Source organism: Crassostrea angulata, chromosome 2 (assembly GCF_025612915.1).
Source record: "Crassostrea angulata isolate pt1a10 chromosome 2, ASM2561291v2, whole genome shotgun sequence".
NCBI classification, from domain to species: Eukaryota; Metazoa; Mollusca; class Bivalvia; order Ostreida; family Ostreidae; genus Magallana; species Magallana angulata.
In genome coordinates this window covers 23,027,715-23,041,382 of record NC_069112.1, presented here as the reverse complement: position 1 = coordinate 23,041,382, position 13,668 = coordinate 23,027,715, and the positions used below count along the sequence as shown (strand labels likewise).

Below are 13,668 nucleotides of genomic sequence, written 5' to 3'. Positions count from 1 at the left end.
CTTAAAGACGATCTACAAGCCTCCTTTAAGCTACCTTTAAGCTATATGTGTTGCTTAAAGATGGCTTAAAGAAAGCGTAAAGATGGCTTAAAGGCAGCTTAACGACTATCTTTAAGCCACCTTTAAGGACAACTTATAGGTCCTTAATGTCCAAACTTCTTTAAGCCACCTTTAAGCCATCTTTAAGCCACCTTTAGGCCAATCTTTTAATTTAATATTGTGCTTAATTTACCAACAAAATATATTAACTATATGATAATGATAGAAAATGTATTAAAACGGTTTTTGTTCTAGAAAATAAAATGAAAAAAAAAATAATCAAAACGCCCAATACGAGGATTGAACCCTGGACCCTTTCTTTACCAGCATCACCTCGCTTCCTCTGCGCCACGGCTACATCGAATTAAGGGAGGTTTTTATATTCTATATATCAATGGATATTGAATCAATGTATTCAATGTGTATTTTTTACTTGAAAAGATTTTGACTTCCATTCAAATTGTAACAATCAATCATATCTACTTTATAAATTACACGCATGCATATATTTAGAATGAAATACGGAACTTGGTCTTCAGTGAAAAAAAATATATTATACCATAATGGAAACCGTTAGGCTTATTAAGTAAATAAATTTAAACCGAGTAGATAAACGTTCATCTAATTCACAGCTAAATGAAATGCAAGGAAGAAGATGAAATCATTTCTTTTATTAAATGCATTGAAACTATTTGGGTATTAGTTCTACGCAATTTTCCCGGTTTTCATGATCACGGCGCCCTTCCACACACCTCACAGCCTACTCAATATTCAGGGTCATGAACCCTGGGGAGCATTCATTATTGTACCCAAGAGAGACAACTCTTGAAAACGTGCATTAACTATAGTCCGTTTCTTAATCTTATTAAAATAAATAAATTGAGAAAAGCTTTTAAAGCATTTTAATTATAAACAAGAGGCCCAGGGGCCACATCGCTCACCTGAGCAACAATTGCCTTAATTCTGATCAAATTAGCATTACAGTATCAAAATATCTTGACAACTAAGTACAGTAGATCTTGCTAAAAAAATTGAAAATCTGCCAATTTTTATCCACCTCTTTCTTTTGGTAAATACCACGCCCCTTTTCTTGTTGTACCTGTAAGATGATTTTTCTCTTTTCCTATATACCCCCCCCCCATTTTGTTGCCCCACTTTTCTCTAGGGTATCATGGTTTCACCAAACTTATATCTGCATAACCTGTGCTTTCACACTAAGTACTGAGTTTTGGACCGAAAAACTTTCCCAGAATATTTTTAAAGATTTCCTCTATATATGTAAAAATTCAAACTGCCATCACGGCCCCGCCCTACCACTAGGGACTCTGATTTTGAATTTACAATACCCGAGGATGCCTCTACACAAGTTAAAGCTTTTCTGGCCAAATGGTCTTTAAAAAGAAGATTTTTAAAGATTTTCTCTACATATACCTATGTAAAAATTATTCCCCCACTGTGGCCTCACCATACCACTGGACTATTATTTTAACAAACTTGAATCTATACGATTTGGAAATGCTTCCACTCAGATTTGGGCTTTCCTGGCCTAATAGTTTTGAGAAGAAGATTTTTAAAGATTTTCTCTATATATTCCTATGTAAAACTTGATCCCCTTTTGTGGCCCCTCCCTACCCCCGGGGACCATGATTTGAACAAACTTGAATCTACACTACCTGAGGATGCCTCCACACAAGTTTTAGCTTTTCAGGCCAAATAGTTTTTGAGAAGAAGATTTTTGAAAAATACCAACAAATTTTCAATAATTCTCAATTATCTCCCCTTTAAAGAGGGCGTGGCCCTTCATTTGAACAAACTTGAATCCCCTTCCCCTAGTGGTGCTTTGTGCCAAATTTAGTTGAAATCTGCCCTGTGGTTCTTGAGAAGAAGATGAAAATGTGAAAAGTTAACGACGACGACAACGACTACGACAACGACAGACAACGGACAAATTGTGATCAGAAAAGCTCACTTGAGCCTTTGGCTCAGGTGAGCTAATAATACATATAACCATGAGTAAAAGGCATGAAAAGGGCATGAAAGAAGTACATTTATCTATCAAATATAGTAGGCTGGTACATGTACATATTTGTATCTAGTTGAATATAATGAAAATAAATTAATGACCTTGTATTCATCATTTTAAGAAAAAAAAGTAATAAACATGCTGTTCAAGAAACTAAACTTAAGTGATATATTATAGGAATCAATAGGATATACTGTACAGCAATTTTAATTATATATAGGATTTGTTTCCAAACATTGGAATAAAGGGAAAAAAAACCTTTTATAACTGATTTAGATTAAATAATATTCATAAAAAATATTCATATTTGTATTTCATGGCTAAAACAGAATATTTTTCTGTCAATTTCTTCTGTTCAAAAACAAGACCTATACTTTTATCAGACACTTATATATATATATTATGTCTATTTCCCATTGTAATTAAGTATTTTTTGTTCTGTTTGTATACAAAAGAGTATATTCAAGGGACTTCGACACGATTTGAGCTTAAAATTCAAAATTTTATATTTCCATTTTCAATATTTAGAATGGTTGATATGGATATTTTTAATGCTTTGTCAAAATTTGAAAGTCAAATACTGAGTTAAAAGAGAGATAAAAAATTAAATATTCTTTGTTTTGTAAACAAAGCGCGAGTCTTGTTATTATTTACATATGTGTTTTATTGGTGTACGTTTAATTCAAATGTTGCTTTTTTCTATTAATAATATCATTTATGATCACATCGAATCAGTTTACCTTCTTTTCTATGAATCATTTTCTCAAAGAATTGGTAATTTCATACTTTATATTATTTGTAAACAAACATAAGACTCGAACTTTGTTTACATAACAATAAATTCTTACCCCTGTATCTCTCTTATAACTTGACTTCTAACATTCAAATTATGGTCAATTATTCAAAATGTGCAGGTAAATCATTTTATGCATAAAGAAATTGAAAACAAAATTTTGATCTAAAATCGTGTCCAAGTCCCTTTAAAAAAAACTTGTATAAAATAGTACCGGTAAGGCTTAATTCCAATTTTAAAAAAAATAGCTGTTTTCAAAAATGTTACATGTATATGAATATGTTATATAAAAACATATGTTAGATGGATGGGTAGGAAAAATACAAATTAAGTGCACTCGATAAAAAGTTTGCTGGTATTCATTATGTGAACACAATTCATCCAGTAACATTTAAAGTTATGCAACATAAATAAGAATGTTATGAATGATGTGTATAGAACAAATTCTTCTGTGGTTGGCTCCATAAATCTTGAAAAGATGGTGTGAGTTGGTAAAAAGGCAGAATAAGGTTCCGTTCTAATCCTCATGCATTCCATTCAAGAAATATTCATTAATGTCATGGTCTGGAAACTGAAATAGAATAAACATAAAGTGTTAAGAGAATTACATGTAATTTTTGCAAAAATCGTGCACTCATCAAATACTTACATGTATATATTCAATGAAGTTATTTATGGAATGTGCAATTACTAACAATATAATCTTTTCTAATATTGTACATACATGTATTACATCATTTTGCCACTAATTTTAAACCCAGCTGACAGTTTCTTTTTGTTATATATACAGCGTCAAAAGATAGTTGCATCATGTGCATGTACTTTCAGTAATTTTAAAAGCCATAAAAACATTTCAGTTCTACAAAACACTTTAAATTTGTCAAATGATTTTACAAATGAAATATGTACTAATATACCAGTAAGTCACAAGTGATATATACTTTTAAAAGCAGTACAATGTATCACTTATATGACAACATCAGGAAACCTGGCTCAATCAATTCTGCACACACATGATAAACGTAATGAATGTGTAACTTCAATGGTGTAACTTCAAAGATATTTAGATATCCAGTGGACAGAAAGATATTAAAAATATTGAAGAAAGATCAAAGTCATAAATACTTATGTAACACTTATGTAACATATGATTGTCTGTATGAGTTTCAACTATCAACATTCTATGTACACCAAAATATGATTGCGTCAATAACAAAAACTAATCTGAAAAACATATTTCCAGCATAAGAAATTCATGGGATTTCTGCAAATCCCATTTTCTCAGAGAGTGTAAAACACATCTCCTAAAGTTTATAATATTTTCAAACTCCTGGTATTCCTTTCAGAGGTTCCCACCCCTTAAAATACAGATAATCAAGCAGATTTGCAACAAGATGCCCATATAAACCTATCCCTTTTACACAAGACATTGTAGCTATTTAGATGACCTTGCTTGGCTTTCAATCAGCTTAAACCAAATATATCTACATATGGAAGACAAGTTGTAAGTTTATTACATGACAAAGAAGTACCTTCTGGGCTTCAGCAGACATGACTGGGTCATTAGCAATATCAAATTGACAATATTTTCTATAATCCCGATCTTCAGATCATCTGGAAACCGCAGGTAAATCTGTAGATTAGAAGAAATACACTAGCTATCATTACAAAGCTAAATGCTGTCATTATCAAAACAAAAGGGTGTGTCCTAGATTACACTTTTTTATGGGCACATGCAGTATCTGAGACATGGTCAAAACATTACCATGATAACAGCTATTAAACAACTCATTAAGCGGGAAATGACATATATATTAACTGCTTTTCATACTCTCTCTCTCTCTCTCTCTCTCTCTCTCTCTCTCTCTCTCCATGATCTCTCTCAACATCTTTGTCAGCAATATTTCTAGTGCAATGTGGCATTATTGAAGTATATATATGGTTCATGGAAGCAAGGCAATCAATAACAATTACAAGTACACTGTAATTACTCTCTCTCTCTCTCTCTCTCTCTCTCTCTCTGTCTATCTCTCTCTCATACTCTCAATCGCATAATGTTATATTTACATAACAAATGCAGGCCCTTGAATCATAAACTCTCTCATCGTCAATAGATAAATAAGACATAAAGTTAACAGTTTGAACGAGATACAGATATCAAAACCACATGTACAGTGTACATTGTACGTGTCGAGGAAATTCTGTATGGAAATGACTGAAAGTATGATTGACACAAACTCAATATTCTAGGAAAAACATACAATATTTTTTTAACGTATTCTACGTAACAATATGTGTAAAAACTGACTATAATACACCTGCATACACATTTCAAACTAAAACATGTCTTTCAAGTCACATTTCACAACGACCATTAATTATCGACATTTTTGTAACATGTGTACTAGACTTAATGCATTGTATGCTTTTAAAAGAGTTTTTGAGTCGTTTAACAATGTAAGTAAGTATGTTCTTACCGACGAATGACTACTCCTTAGCACGTTTTAGATTGTTGACAAAATCGAGGATTGCTGGTCAGACTGTTTCATGCTGAACAAAATTTAACGAGATAAGGCTAATCACCCCAAACTTCGGCTTCACATTAATAAACAATTGTTCTGCAACTTTAAATAATTTAAAAGCTTGCCAATATAAGAAACAAAAACCTTTTACTTACTTTTTCCATTTGAACTCCTCTCTCGATTTTCACGAGTATGAGACTGGTCTCGTTAAAATCCCGAAATATACGAAGTTTTGACTTTCTCGGGTTTTTTCATTCTTTCGTGAATATAAAAATCAGAAAGGTTCCGATTATGCTAATAAGGCTGTGAGGTGTGTTCCAGTATGTTTAAACATTTACTTGTATACATGATTTTTAGACTATCAATTATATTACAAACAATATTACCAATAACGGGTGACGTATTTACTGCATGTGGCAATTGCAAATGATGTATACATATACTTGAAAATACAATTGTATGATGTACCAGGCCGGGTATGTGACATATTTACTCTTATACATATATTTAAACAATTAACCCCTATTTATGATCACCGGTACATGAATTAATTAGCCTCTATATTTTACTTTTACATACATTTATCTTTAATTTGTAGGCGTAATATTTTTAAAACACAGAGTTGGGAAATAATTCTTTGAAAATGAATTACAAATGTAAATAAAATTTTATTCACTAGACTTATCGTATACTCGTACATACTAAGATTTAACGCCTTTAGAAACACTGACTTGCACCTCGGCACACGACACACCTGTTGTGTATATCTTGTATATTCTGTGTTAGTTCCAGGGGTTTTCTTAAGTTGGACAAACAATAGACTCTAATTAGATATACACAAACGAACAAAACTATGTCTGAACAAACAAAGCAGTAATATCCTGCCCGATATAACAAAAGCAGTTGAGAGTATTTTCGTCTTTAACATGTATCTAGCAGATCTAGAATTAGACCTAGAAATAATTAAAATTGAAAAAATACATACCTTCAACCGATTATTAAATTAAATCATGCAGTTTTGATTCATTATTTTTATTTTGTTTAATAACCGGATGAACTGAGAGAGAGAGAGAGAGAGAGAGAGAGAGAGAGAGAGAGAGAGAGAGAGAGAGAGAGATATTTCAGCGATTAATTTATAATAGGAAACAAACATAATTAAATATAATTTCATACACAAATTTAGATACAGAATCTGCGCTCACCCCTACAATAATTTTGAAAAAAAATTGTAAAGAATTTTATAACGGCAATCTGTGTCCATCGGAGCGGTGTTGATGATAGCGATATGTGTTTAATGGCACGAAAAATAAAACCGCCTAGAACATCCCGACCCCTTCCTTAGTGATTATATCATCACTCGGATCACCCCCTCCCCTCCCTACAAAGAGCTTTTGCATTTAATACATGTTTTTATTGTTCAGTTTGATCAAACCTGACTTAAAGGGAACTTAAAGATGGTTTAAAGACAACTTAAAGGGAGCGTAAATGCCACTTAAAGATGCTTAAAGGTGACTTAAAGAAGATCGGACATTAAGGACCTATAAGCTCAGCTTAAAGGTGACTTAAAGGTGGCTTAAAGGTGGCTTAAAGATTGTATCTCCTTTACTCTGGATCCACTCTAGTACATGTAAACCCGAAGTAAACCCAGAAAGTAAACCCAGGGTTTAGTTGGGGTTTACTTTCTGTTAGGTTTGGTCTGATCGGTACTGTACCTGCTCTCCTAGCAGCTTCACTGATGACGATGATAACGACCGTACAAGCACAGTTATGACCACTGTAATCAGTAAGTATTCAAATCTGCAATAATTTTCACAATGTTTTCTTTATAAAATTAATGTATAGATAGTGAATGATAAAAGTAAAATTTAACGTTTTACTCAACATGGTGAAAAAACATTTATTTTATACAGTATTGTGTGATTACATCCTAACTATAGAGGTATTAATATGCATGTATTACTGACTGCACAAACTAGTGCATATTATTTTCAGACTGCAATGAATGATTTTAACACTGTAGTAAACTGAGCATCTTAATAATCTTAATAAATGTACAATATGCATATACAATGTACTACAGTTAGCAAATCTCTTTTTAATACTTTTTTTTTTTCAAATGGATTATTAACCTTTTCTATTTTGACCATTTTTACGTAACTTCAAAATTCTTCTGCTTTTTATTTAAAACACTTTTACGCGACCACAAAGTTAACCTTAACAGTGCTGCGTCTATGTCACTGAAAAGTTTTTGGAACACATTTTAGTATATTTGCAATAAATTATCAGCATATACTGCTGCACAAAACTATATACTAATAAGTATAATATACTACAAACAGTGAACACCTGGAGACCGTTTTACTAACAATTCGTGAATCGTAATCGTAATCGTAAAAATACATTTACGATTTCTGGACATCCATGTATACGAGCGTTTCACTCAGCTTATCGTTAACGTAGCACTTCCGATTTGCGAGTTAGGTTCAACTCAATGGAACTCTTTAGAAAACAGAGGTAAATTCAGTTTGCATAGCAGAAAACGTGTATACATCGGATACAGGATGGAGAGAAAAGCAAACTGGACAGAGTGCCACGTACGGCTTGGAGCTTAGTCGGTTATTCGAGGGATGTTTGGTCCAACTTTCTAAACAAAACACAACGCATGGATGAATGTTACACAGTCCAAACAAAACACAACTCATGGATGGATGTTACAGAGAGGTATGGAACAGGGGTATCTCCTATGGTTGTTATTGTCTTTCAGCAACAATCTTGAGAATAATCCGAGAATCGCGATATTTCTTAAAACTTCGGAATACCGTATGCAACTTGCATCATTTAATTTGTCATTTTGTTTAAAATCGATAATCACTTGACCGATATTTGTATTCAATGAGAGAGAGAGAGAGAGAGAGATTCATTAATCGTGTAACATCGATAATAAGAAAATTAAATTTAGTCAATATGTAAAAATGTTCTTGCAGAGTATAAGCTATGTCTATCGGCACTGTACAATCAATTAGTGCAAACGAATAAACATAATTAATGCAGAAGTTTTATTGAAATTTACTTGCAATCTTATATTTTGAAAAAAAAAAGAAGTGAAAATGCTTACATATTTCAACAATGATGGTTTAAAAAAATCGCTTCACAAAAATACAACGGTATGCGTGAACTTACAAAGCGATTAAATAGAAGTGAAGATTCAGCACGCGGGGTGCCTTTTGTATTTTGTTGGTCTGCCGTATTTGATACACTTAATTAGGTGTGTACTAGTATATTTAAACAATAAACATGAACAAAAAGTAGCGATGTAACCCGCGTTCTGAAATTTTACTATCTTTATGGCCATAACCCGCATGTATCACCGAAGACCGAAGAAAGTACTTTATTGTTTATATTTACATCTTTAATTTAATAAATTAATGAATTGAATTGATCGTAAAAAGTAAGCAAAGATCATTAAATTATTGTTAATGTACACCAGAACGATAGATGAAAGCTGTAGCCAACGCGTCTGATATGGGAATTTGAGTTTGGCATCATCATGATTATATACCATATATCAGTTTTTTCCGCGTGTATCCAACTTCCGCTTTGTTCGCGACGATTTCCGAATCGCAGGAAATATATCAGCGTAAATTTGATACAAAGTTTTGTTCTCATAAATTAGTTCTTTCTTTTCTTATGAAGTAAACAGGTATGTTAAAGTACAATGAACTGTGATCAGTAAGTTTAGAGGTAGAAATAGCGGAATCGGCGTACAAGCGCCAGATAACAAGTATGTAAGCCTCGTAATTTCTTTAATAATCCATTGACAAGCTTATTAAAATGGTCGCTTTTCTTGCGTAAACCGATGTCTAATTATACCTGAGCTACTGGTATATGTAACGGTACATGATCTATTTATTTATGACTGTTTGCGTCTCTGAAAATAGTTATCGGTAATTATTTAACATTAAAGAAATCGAGTAAATGGTTTTATTGTCCATTTTTTTTTTATTATTAAGAGCGGCAATTTAGTTACTTTTACCCTCCTTCCTCACAAGTTTAAACAATCTTGAATATTATAATATTTCCACTATGCCTTTGAAATAGTAAAAAATGTTATATACAGTTCTAAGTTCTGAATCGCGGAAAAAACATGACGCGGAAAAAAACCTGATATATATACGGTAGTTCGTGCAATCAGTGATTTTTCTTAGGTTTCTTTAGATTTCGACCGATCGGTAAATAGCATGGTTAGGACTGGACCGAGTTGATTTCAGACCTGTTTTTTTCTATACAGCTGTGAATTACAATCAATTTTCGTAAGAAATAGAGGGAATCATACTTAGTGGATGTAATTTTTAATCTATAAATATAAGATGCCATTTTTGTTAAAATCTTCTTTCTCAAATCAACTGTCTACATTCTTGTAGTTGTAATTACTTTTCAGTGAGACAGTCAAAGCCGATTTTTTCCATCGGTAATTTTATAAGAATTAAGTGTTGATAACGTATAAAAAAGAAGAGAAATCATGACAATAATTTAAGACCATACCATCCGAGTTTCAAAAACAGCTATAATTGATTTTAAACTTGCTTTAGAACTATGAAGATACTTAAAAAGTAATATCAGTAAATATGCGATAAAATTTTCGGGCCAAAGGTTAATTAAAAAGAATAAATATTTTTCTTTTTGAAAATAAATTCGTGTATGCAATTTTACAATGCCATGCAATTGGGAAACATAGGCATCGAATTTAACAATTTTTTTGTTTGTTACATGTTTGCTTATTTAATTTGCTTCTCGGCAGCTTAAATAACTTTGATTTATTTCAAGGTTGGGGAGAAGTTTGATATTTGTTTTCCTTAGATATCCTTTATCTATTTATCTTATGTGCGGGGGGGGGGGGTTAGTGTGCAGAACTTTAACTATATCCGGATATTTAAAATGTTTTGATCTCTTTTGCTAAAATTGTAAAAACTCTAGAGTGGTAGAAAATTATAAATTAATTCTACTTCATTTCAAACAATTCAAGACGATGAAAGGAATTATAGAAGAAAAATATCAATGCCAAAAAAAAATTTGACGTTCGTGACGTCGTGACGTTTTCGACGAGCTACGTCAAAGTCGTGTTAACATCTTTTACTAAAATTGTCATAAAATGCTTAAAACACACAATATTTTGGATATCTTAGTATATTTGTATTCAGAAACGGTTGACTTATCAGCATTGACAAAAAAGTGAGTTTGTGAAATTTTGACCTTAAGGGCCCCTTTCTCGTGACGGCAGTCAAATAATTAAACAACGTAATATTCAAAAAAGGTTTAATATTTTGTTTACAGCGATAGATAAACCAATCGGTAGTCGGGGTACCCGGCGCAAGCATAAAGTTGGAGAATAAGAAAACTATCTAAGCGTCCGAAAACTTACAGTTTATAATGAAAGAAATCAAATTATATATGTAAATTTTGCTATTTATTGTGACTTATTTTTTTTTATCAAGTTTCACTAGTGTTCGAGTTGAAATACGCATATGATACAGATATATTTATCATGCAATAGAAATTTGACAACGACAATATATAAAAAAATGACGTCAAGGCAGCGTAGCGAATATACATCAAATTGATGGAAATTTTGGAAAAAGATAATGTAAGACTACCCAATTGCTTTAACAAAAATATGCAATGGCAAGGGATAAGGAACTTCAGTTTATTGTCTTTTTCACTAATTGTTTAGCTATAACTCAGACAAAGTTACTAAATATCAAGTACTTTTACACACTAACTGATGTCAACAGTTCTAAAATATGTACGCAGAATCACTGTAGGAGACATTTCACAGTAATTTGACTTTCGGTTAGAAATGACCCGATTTTTTTTCTCTCAAAATAATCAATGGAGAGAATATGCGAATGTTGACATCTTGAAATTTTAACAAAAGATGAGAAATGAGGAATTGATTCTACTGTCCCTTTGTTTGTTAAGTGTTTATAACATAGGACCAATGAGAAGCGTTAAAATGACGTTGCAGTAAGTTTGTGATTGCGCCAGGTCACTGGGCGATGGCAAATTGGTAAGTTTACCAGGAATGATCTAATCATGTCATGGACAAGAAACTTTTTACATTGATAAACTTTATCCTGGTGTACGTTTTGGTGAAATTTCAAGAGTTTATCTTTTCCCCCAAGGAAATAAGAGTAAATGTCTCAATAATTTCCGAACAACCCTCGTACTCACGATATTTTAACACAAACGGTTCGCAGTAGCTAATATAATTTTTTTAATTTATACGCTTCTTTTTTTTAATCTTCGTTGTCTTTTTATTCATCAAGCATATTATTTTAAACTATTTCCGACATATGCCGTATATCAGCGCATTGTAACATGTAAACATTGCAGTCGTCTGTCAAAATATTTTCCATGATCGGATTCTCGTTGGTACAATTATGGTGTGCTGAAGAAAACAAGACTTCTCAGAAAAGTCAGACCAGTGTTCAAGAAATGCACGGCTTCTCGTTAATCGCTGGACAGGTAAAAAGACCAAAGATGAGCATAATTATTGTGAGAAATCTGTTATTCGACATATTGAGGCCGACAATGCTCAAATTCAAATGAAGCTGGTTCAAAAATGTGCAATTAATGTAACAGTAGTCTGTATTTATTTTGCATTTTAATTTTCCCGGATTATCACGAGATACTAGATCATAATAAATGAAGATCAGCAACAATTAAGTATTCAAATAAAATGCCTGATCTATTTTATGATATATTTAATGAATCAAAACAAATAACAAAAAACACAGGATGAATGACCATCTTTAAGTCCTCCTTAAAGATAGCTTAAAGGTGTTTAAAGGTAGCTTAAAGACGATCTTTAAGCCACCTTTAAGCTACCTTTAAGCTATATGTATTGCTTAAAGGTGGCTTAAAGAAAGCGTAAAGATGGCTTAAAGGCAGCTTAAAGACTATCTTTAAGCCACCTTTAAGCCACCTTTAAGGACAACTTATAGGTCCTTAATGTCCAAACTTCTTTAAGCCACCTTTAAGCCACCTTTAAGCTACCTTTAAGCCACCTTTAAGCCATTTAAAAAAATGTTATTCAATATTGTGCTTAATTTCCAACAAAATGTATTAACTTTATGAAAGAAAAGGTATTAAAACGGTTTTTGTTCTAGAAAGAAAAATGGAAAAAAAAAACACGAAAAAAACCGGCCACGGCGAGAATTGAACCCGGGACCCTTAGTTTACTAGCATCACCACACATCCTCTGCGCCACGGCAACTTATATATATATGAGCGTTTTTATATCCTATATATCAGTGGATATTGAATCACTGTATTGAATGTGTTTACTTGAAAAGATTTTGACAAACCATTCAGTTTGTAACAATCAATTATATCTAATTTATAAATTACATGCATGCATGTATTTAGAATGAAATATGGAACTTGGTCTTCAGTGAACAAAAATATATTATACCTAAATGGAAACCGTTAGGTTCACTATAGTTGGCTTTCTTAGTTAATACATTTAAACCGAGTAGATATACGTTCATCTAATTTATAGCTATAAAAATGTAAGAAAGAAAATGAAATCATTTCTTTTATTAAATGCATTGATACTATTAGGGTATTTGTTCAATTTCCCGCAATTTCCCGGTTTTCATGATAGCGGCGCCGTTCCAATATGTTTAAATATTTACATGTAATTGTATGTACATGATTTTTAAACAATCAATTCTATAACAAACAAAATTACCAATTACCGGTGACGTATTTACTAAATGTGGCAATTGCAAATGACTTGTACATACAATTGTATGATGTGCCAGGCCGGGTATATTTGACATATTTACCCTTATACATATATTTAAATAATCAACCCCTATTTATGATCACCGGTACATTAATTAATTAGCGTCAAGATTTTACTCTTACATACATGTATCGTTAATTTGTAGACGTAACATCTTTGAAACCCAGAGCTAGGAAATAATACTTTGAAAATGAATTACAAATGTAAATTAACTTTTATTTACTAGACTTATCGTATACTCGTACATACTAAGATTCAACGCCTTTAGAAACCCTGACGTGCACCTGGGCACACGACACACCTGTTGTGTATATCTTGTATATTCTGTGTTAGTTCCAGGGGTTTTCATAAGTTGGACAAACAATAGACTTTAATTAGATATACACAAACATGCACCTGGGCACACGACACAACTGTTGTGTATATCTTGTATATTCTGTGTTAGTTCCAGGGGTTTTCTTAAGTTGGACAAACAATAGACTCT

General features: G+C 32.3%; 1 long non-coding RNA gene across 1 annotated transcript; it reads right to left on the bottom strand.

The window, feature by feature from the left end:
* Positions 1-2,383: 2,383 nt before the first annotated feature.
* Positions 2,384-5,456, bottom strand: LOC128173147 (uncharacterized). The gene is made up of 3 exons (XR_008242434.1): positions 5,333-5,456; positions 4,388-4,488; positions 2,384-3,426 (listed from the first exon to the last, which is right to left on the bottom strand). It is a non-coding gene; the product is annotated as an uncharacterized LOC128173147 (long non-coding RNA).
* Positions 5,457-13,668: the final 8,212 nt, after the last annotated feature.